This window comes from Acipenser ruthenus, chromosome 5, assembly GCF_902713425.1.
Source record: "Acipenser ruthenus chromosome 5, fAciRut3.2 maternal haplotype, whole genome shotgun sequence".
Lineage (NCBI taxonomy): Eukaryota > Metazoa > Chordata > Actinopteri > Acipenseriformes > Acipenseridae > Acipenser > Acipenser ruthenus.
Window position 1 is genome coordinate 53079706 of NC_081193.1, and position 8877 is coordinate 53088582.

At 40.9% G+C, this 8877-nt stretch overlaps 1 long non-coding RNA gene across 1 annotated transcript; it reads left to right on the forward strand.

Moving 5' to 3' along the window:
- Positions 1–3550: 3550 nt before the first annotated feature.
- On the forward strand, positions 3551–7402 carry LOC131737235 (uncharacterized). The gene is made up of 3 exons (XR_009328806.1): positions 3551–3588; positions 3687–3734; positions 4310–7402. It is a non-coding gene; the product is annotated as an uncharacterized LOC131737235 (long non-coding RNA).
- Positions 7403–8877: the final 1475 nt, after the last annotated feature.

Sequence of the window (8877 nt, forward strand, 5' to 3'; positions counted from 1 at the left end):
GCTCCAACCCCTACACCCACTACATCCCCTACTAACTCGCCCTCCTTCTCCACCTTCTTGCCCCTCTCAGACTCTGACCTCTCCTCCCTGCTCCAGGGTCACAAACCCACCACGTGTGCCTTGGACCCCCTCCCCACTCACCTCTTTCAAGCTGCTGCTCCTGCTCTACTCCCCTTCATCTCCTCCCTCCTCAACACCTCTCTACTTTCTGGTATCTTTCCCTCTGCCTTCAAAAAAGCCTCTATCACTCCCCTCCTCAAAAAACCTACCCTCGACCCCACCTCCCTCCAGAGCTACCGTCCTGTCTCCCTTCTACCCTTCCTCTCCAAAACCCTCGAGCGGACTGTACACCGCCAGCTCTCTGCTTTCCTGTCCAACCACTCTCTGCTTGACCCTCTCCAATCTGGCTTCCGCTCTGCTCACTCCACTGAAACCGCCCTTCTGTAGGTCACCAACTCACTTAAGTGTGCCCAAGCTGCCTCTCTCTCCTCTGTCCTAATTCTCCTCGACCTCTCTGCTGCCTTTGACACTGTTGATCACTCTATTCTACTATCATCTCTTGCTGACCTGGGGATCTCTGGCACTGCTCTGGCCTGGTTCTCCTCCTACCTCTCCAACCGCACTTACCAGGTAACCTGGCGTGGAGCAACCTCCACACCTCGCCCTCTCTCAACAGGAGTCCCCCATTTTTTACTATATTTAATCCTGTACTTCAGAATACTGTAATCTGCCAAGTGTTTAACCTGTAGTATTTTGTATTTAATCATATCCTGATGTAACTATCACTATTTAATCATATCCTGATGTAACTATCACTATTATCTGCTGTATTATTGAATTGTGGTTTGTCACACTTGAACAAAAGTTATTGTATTTCTTGCTCTTATTGTATTACTTGTATTGTAACACTTGAAATGTATTTGCTTACGATTGTAAGTCGCCCTGGATAAGGGCGTCTGCTAAGAAATAAATAATAATAATAATGATAATAATAATAATAATATTCTGTAATCCCTCGGTAGAACACGCTTAAAGGGGGAAAGGGAAAATAAGCGTTTACTGGGAGGAGTGTTTTACGAAAAGCATATGCTTTTCAGGTATAAATAAATCACAGTGCACTTTACTATTCCTATAATATGTTTCCTGGTTAAATTTATTGAACACTGCAGCAAATTAGACTTTTTTAATTGAAACTGTAAGCCTCAGAGCTGTAGATGGCACAAATGTTACTGAAGCTGTGTTCCTACTGTTCTTTTTAAGTAAGCAAAGTAGTTTGCATGCCAGTTGAACAGCTGCACCACACTGTTAGATACATAAGCACTCTGGTTTGCTGTTTGCTTACTGCGCCAGACACCGGGAAGAGCATAGTGCAGCAAATCAAATACAAGAACCGGTTTGTGTGCACCTACCTAAATACTCAAAAGCAAGATAAATGGTGACTAACAAATACATTACAGTAGAATGCAATACAAAGAAAGTAACTGTGCAGCCTTGTAAAGCTTTAAAAACATGTGCAGTTTATAGCCGAGACCATGGTTAATGCTCTACCAAGGGATTACTGCATATAAATATCATTTTTTTATTTTGGACAAGGGTAATAGTTGCGTTTTTCTTTTTTGTATATCCATGCCCCTGAAATGGATTTGGTCTCAGCTTGAATACAGTGAATAATAGCCAATAATCACCACACAATTTGCTACAATTTGGTACAACTCAGCAGTTGGTGTTTGTTATGAAAGTAATACTGTTTTTTGTGCCTCTCCTGTTTGTGGTGCTTCTGGTACTGCTGCAATGTAACTGAGCCTCATCCCAGTAGTTTTCCAGTCCTGCACATTGCCAGAAAATGTGTAAAAGATCCCCCTTAATTATTTTCTCCTCCATACAGTACCAGCACTTACCAATGTCACAGATCTACCAATTTGTGTAATTTAAGAGGTGTCCAACAGAGGCTGGGCATTTTTGTATCATCTTTCCATGGATATTCCTTGCAAATACATACTTCATGCAGAACTCAGAACTACTATCTTTGTAACATTGTAATCCCTATTGATATAATCTTAATGTAGGTATGAATTAATAAAACACTGAAAAGTCCCATGTCATTTTTCTGTGTGTAAATGTCAGGTGTAATCCTAATACTTGCTGCAAAAGTGAATCTACAGTGTAGTGGCAGGAAAATAGACTTCAAAGTTCAAATAAATGTGCTTCCCTTGGCTCTCATTTATATTCTGCTACTCCATATCCTATTTCTATGTGTCCACCGCTAAAGGATGGTGTGCAATAAGTGTTGGATTTGATTCACAGTGCTGTTAAAAAGCTGAATTATTTACTTTAATCCTTACATCAACTTGACAAATTACATCAAATGATCGATGGCATCATCACAATGATGCTGCACATCCGATTAACCGTGGGCCACTACATGTAATGTTTGCAAAGAGTTCCACTGCAAAAGTGTGTCACAAGAGCAGGCATTCAGAGGGACAAAGAAATGAGTTGGATCTGCAATGAGAAAATAAAAAAAACTCCAAAACATGCAAATTTGGCAACCCAATAGCTGAAGGGTGTGTGTATGGGGGGGACAAATACTAGGCATATTATCAAATATAATACTTGTATTGGTGTGTGCATCCCAATGATTTCTCCTGTTTTTACTAGCGTGGTTGATAAATGTCCATTATCTGGGTTACATGTCTACCAGGACTTCTGGCCTCCTTTAATAATTGTGCAGGTGATGATGTTCCTACTAGGATAATGTTTGCACTGTTGCACATATTCAATTACCAGCGGCTTAAAACGGACGCCATCGGTGTCTATAAAAGAGGACTATGATCCACTTTTAAGAATGTTGAGCGAGATGATAGGCACCCAGGTTTTATTATTTTATGGAAAATAAAAAAAACAATTGTAGGGGTTGGTTGCAATACCAGAAGCCACCACCTAGCTACCAACAATCGTATCACTTGGAGTGACGTTGCTTCTTCAGAAAGACTGTGGTTTACACAAAATAGTGTAAAAAAAGCAAAATAAACAGTGCTAAAAGACAGCCCTGGGCATACAGTGGGGATGTTATAACAGGATAATCCTAGAGATTTAAAAATCATTCTTGTTTTAGTCATTTGATTTGTTGGAGAATTTTCAGTACTTGAAAGCATACGACACATATGTAACAGGAAAACTGCTTACACAACCAAACATAGTTATTTAACTATTCAAGTGTTTTCAAACTGCAGGGTTTGATTACCTAAGCTGACAATGTAATATAAAATGACAATCTCTTAAACTGTCAATGTGACTACATGCTTGTCAAATTTATTTGACAAACTTAAAATATGTGGACTGCTTATTTGAAATGCTTATTTTAAGGTGTCAGCTCCTGCAGTGAACTGACAGCTCCTTTCTATTACACTGTCTAAAAAGCTGTGTAGTAGGTAAGACATTTTTGCTAATTACTTTTAATGATTGAATTAACGCTGTCCCGTTTTCCAACAATTTGCACACCTGTATATAAAGAGCTGCAGTGTCACTTGATAAATCAAGACTGTTTCCTGTGGCGGCTTTGTTTGGGTCTCCCTGCTACTATTGACGGTAAGATTTAAAACAAGAGAATCGCTCTCTCCCCCTTTGTTTGTGTGCCGATCTCCCTTGTTTCTAAATGTTTTTATTTTGTTTTATTGGTATTGAAGGGTGAAAAGTGAAACGAGAGACAATTTGATCAGTCCGGTTCACCCGAGGTAACATGTGTTTTGTTTTTAATTATTTTAGACAGTTTACTTGGTTTTATAAATAATAAAATGAACGTAGTTAGTGTTTTGTTTGAAGTGAACTGTCTGAACTGTGTTTATTTGTTTTGTCACGCATATTTGTTTGTTTTCTTTTTAGAGGAGACATGCTGGCCACTTTTGTTTCTGTTGAGTTTTGCTTCTATTGATTTGTGTCTGCTTTTCATTATTGTCAATATTGTTTTCTGGTTGTCTTGTGTGTTTTTTTCCCCCCTGTTTGGTTCTAATAACCAGAACAGAATATATGTGGCATTTTATATAGGTTTAATAGATGACAGTAAGCTAAAAAAATCTGAGTACATTTGGTTGAAAGGGACTCAAGGGTCACAATATATAGGAGATATTTCAATTTGGAGCTCTCCTTACTCCTTGTGTAATTAAAGGGTGGCAGTCAAAAACAATAGCCCTAGTGAGAGGGGGCACCACAATCTGGCATAACTCAGCAGGATTAATAAATAAAAAAAAAAATGAAACGTGCATATGGCTTTGTGTTTTTATTTTGTTTTTTTTTCTTGAAAAAAATATAGGGTCCAGCAGAAACAAAATGGTGGTCATCTGTTGCATCTACCATCAGCAGGAGACTGGCGAGGATCTGGAGGCAGGCTGCCACAAGAAAGAGAAAGCAACCTGATGGGGAGGGTTGTGTTTTGACAGTCTTTGGTAGTTTTTGGATTTTATGTTTTTATAAACATTGTTAGGAGTGTGGCATTGATGGACACGGTTAAGCGCAGTAATTTTAGCAGACATAGCCAACCCTGAAATAGTGCTTAGGGATCAGTTTGCAGAGCATGTACGAGATGCTGTGCTGCGAGTTAAAATGTCTTGCTCGCCAGAACCCTGCACTCTCTCTCCTCGACCTACAGAAGGAAGCAATTCGGTGGGTGGAGGAGGGAGAGCAGAGTGTAAAGTTGTCCACTCAACCCCTTACTCCTGTGAAACTCAAGTAGAGGTAGAGGGAAACTGTTCTGCTGTAGTGATTAAACAGAACTTCTGAGTTTTGAGAATTATTAAAGCGACATCAGGAGCAGTTAGATCCCTTGTTGAGTACTAGAGGAAATTCATGGGCTTGGAGAGGGACACAACCTAGGAGTAACCGGTACCAGTTTAGTGCTGATGGTCAGTCTTTTTTTCTCATTGTGACCAAATTGGCCATATTGCACGGCGCTGTGGGACAGGACAGACTGCCAGGGCAAATCAGGTACACAGGGGAGCTAGTGTAGGAGTAGAGGCCAGGGTATAGGAACAACAGACAGAAAACTAGAGTCCTCTGGTGTGCAGAGTCACACAACAGATGGGGTTAGGCTGGGCTCTGATAGGGCAGCACTAGTGTCCCCTTAGCCACTTGCATACAGCCAAGCTTGGGACAGTAGAGCAGCGTTGGGCAGCTCAGCTTGCTTCATTCAATTTTCCGATTACGTATAAGCCAGGTCGAGTTAATGGCAATGCTGATGTGCTGTCCAGACAGTATATCCAGGCACAGGGAGATGGTGAGAGCATCACTCATAGATCAAGGGTGCTTGATGACCTGCTACGGCCAACATTGGAACATCAAGTACAGTGTTTGGGGCAGAGGGAGGCAAGTCAATGTGCTGTTGCTTTACCTACCCGGCCTAAGGCAGACCTAAGTACTTTGTAGGATTGGATCCAGTGATTGCATCTCTGTTGCCATTCTGGAGGAGGGAGCAGAGACCAGATCACAAGGAGCGTGCACACTTCTTGAAAGGCCTTGGAGTTCCTGTGACAATGGGATGGCCTCACCATGGATGATGGCGTATTGTATCGTAGAACCAAGGTGGATGGTGGTAAGGAAATTGAACAGCTAGTATTGCCTAAAACCCTACAGGCTTGGGTCCTTACAAGTCAGCATGATGAGCACAGTCATCGGGGAACAGAGGGAACACTGCAGTTAGTGCGAAGATGCTGCTATTGGTCGGGTATAGGAAAGAGGGGAGCAATGGTGTAAGGAGTGTGAGCGCTGTATTTTATCTAAAGCAGTCCAGCCAAAGGTACAAACTTTTATGGGGAACTTGTTAGCTTCACAGCCATTGGAGATTTTGGCAATTGATTTGACTGTGTTGGAACCTTCTCTGGATGGGAAAGAACATTCTTGTACTAACTGATGACTTTTCTAAGTACATGCAGGCCATTCCAACCAAGGACCAGAGAGCCAACACAGTTGCACAGGTACTGGTGAAGGAGTGGTTCTACCGGTTCGAGCTGCCACTGCGGATCTATTCAGACCAGGGGAGGAATTTTGAGCGCACTAATTCAGCAGCTTTGCCAGTTGTTTGGGGTCCAGAAGAGCCGTACAACTCCTTACCACCCACAATGAAATGGACAGTGCAAACAGTTCAATCGAACTCTGCATGACTTGTTGCGCACCATCCCTCCGGAGAAGAAGCGCCACTGGTCAGATTTTCTCCCCCAGGTGCTATTTGTGTATAAACACCACAGACAACAGGCTGGTCCCCATACTACATGATGTTTGGAAGAGAACCACAACTTCCTATAGACTTCATGCTGGGAGCAGACAAGGACGAGCCAATTGGAGGAGATGTCAAGGATTGGGTCAGAGAGCACCAAGAAAGACTATGGACCATCTATAAAGGAACTAAACGGCGCTTGGAGGATGCTGCGGCACAGCGAGGGAGAGTTATGCACAACCAGAATGTGAGGGATTCTACCTTGCAGGTAGGGCAATTGGTCTATTTGAAAGATCAGTGTGTGTGGCAGGAATAAGATCCAGCCAATTTGCGCACCTGTATATTAACAGCTGCAGTGTCACTTGGTAAATCAAGACAGTTGTGCTGTGGCTGCTTTGTTTGGGTCTCCCACTACTATTGATATTCAAGATTTAAAACAAGAGAATCGCTCTCTCTCCCTTTTGTTTGTGTGCCGATCTCTCTGTTTCTAAATGCTTTTATTTTGTTTTATTGGTATTGTAGGGTGAATAGTAACATGAGAGACGATTTGATCAGTCCGGTTCACCTGAGATAACGTGTGTTTTGTTTAATTACTTTAGACAGTTTTTACTTGGTTTTAATAAATAATAAAATTAACGTAGTTAGTGTTTTGTTTGAAGTGAACTGTGCGTGACCACAAAAAGAACATATGTGTTTTTCTTTTTATAGGAGACATGTTGGCCACTTCTGTTTCTGTTGAGTTTTGCTTCTGTTGATTTGTGTCTGGTTTTCATTATTGTCAATATTGTTTGCTGGTTGTCTTGTGTGTGTTTCCCCCCTGTTCTGTTCTGGTTATTAGAACCAAATATACGTGGCATTTTATATAGATTTAAAAGATCATTGTAAGCTAACAAATCTGAGTGCAATCCTTTGGGTTAAAGAGAATTGTAATGATGAGTATATAGTGTTTGTGGACATTTGTGGAGTTTTGTTTTCAGCCTCTCACAGATCACACTGCCCCCTGGTGTGTGTGTGATGTTGAAGTTATTTATAAATTGGTTTTGAGAACATTTAAGATTTGTTGGCACTTGGTTTATTATTACTGTTTGGTTGTATTTGTGTTTATTTGTATTGGGACACTTATTTTGTATTTCCTTCTTTTAAGCACTTTCTTCTCCAGGTGCCGATGGCATACGGGAGAGGCTGTCCTGACTTCATTCTGCTTCATCAATCCACTCTTGTTTTCTTTTAGATTTGAACCTACTGTAGCATATACTAACTGCAGTTAGTTAGCAAAGAAGATACCTGTATTAAAAAGCAAACATTTATTTTTCATTCGTTTGTCCGAATTGTTGTATTTAAATAAATTACACCTTGTTTGTTAGGTAAGGTTTAAACCATATGCACATTCTTTCCTTTATTCTATCTTTTGGTTGAAAGGGACTCAAGCGGGTGTTACAATATATGGGAAATATTTCAATTTGGAGCTCTCCTTGCTCCTGGTATAATTGAGGGGTGGCATAGTCAAAAACAATAGCCCTAGTGAGAGGGGGCGCCACAGCTGGCTTTAAAAATGGATTCTATGGGAAACATACAGGACGTGGTAAACACAACAGCTTTGATTTAAAGTCCTTAAAGAATATTTGCCAGGTTGGTAATACAACGACACTTGTTTTCAAATTACCACCTTGGTTGTAATTCCTTTTGGTATCTTTAACAAGACTCCCTGTCATTTCACAATTTAAACTAACTGATGTCAGAAGACCTGTACTGGAGTTTTCTCTACACTCCACTTAGAAAAACATATCTTCAGATTAGGGGTGTTCCCAAATACGAATTCGTATTAGGATATGCACGAATAATGTTATTCCCAATATCAGTAATGGCCGAATAGTGTCTTTCATTTTTACGAATATTAGGCAATATTCGATGCAAACAAAGTGTTTGAAATCATTGAGAATTGGTCTCTCATTTCAACCATGTCTCCCTCTATGGTCTGTAACACTGGCACCCAATTGGTGTGGGGGAGAAGGGTACAGAATCAGTGCTTCAGTTCATTCAATTTGAGAGGGCTGTATAGACCATTTTCTGCATGACAACATAAACAAAAGGCACTGCGCATGCGTCAGTGTTGTGGGTCCACAGACACTTCTGGTTGACTGTGTAAACCAGCACAAAGTTTTAAAATGACAAGCAGCTATTTCTTAAATTTACAAACAACAGAAAGAAATCGCTGCCTTGAAAAATTAGTGATTAATACAACCACACTACCTGAACCATTTGACAACGATGTCAGGACAAGATTATTTTGTAATGATTTTAACAGGCTTCCAGAGATAACATACCCAGACGTCTATCATTACTTGGTTGAGACAGAGTGCTGTTACATCAGAGAAGCAGTAAAGGCGTATAGAAGCTTAAATGCTTACAACTACATTTTTAGTGGGAAAGTACACAAAATGTGTATGTATCAATCAGGAGGACAGTGATGTGTGTGGTGTACGGAGAAGTCGGAGCAAGTCAGCTTGTTCAAAAATAGTGCTGTGCCTGGGTTGTGGTAAAAGTAGTGGTGAGGTGTGCAGTGGTTACTGCACCTGCATGGCAAGGTAAGTTACAGTATTTTAGACTCGCTCTCTCTCGTGTAGCTCACAGTGCTGTTTTTTCCACCCCAAAATCACAATTTATATTTATTA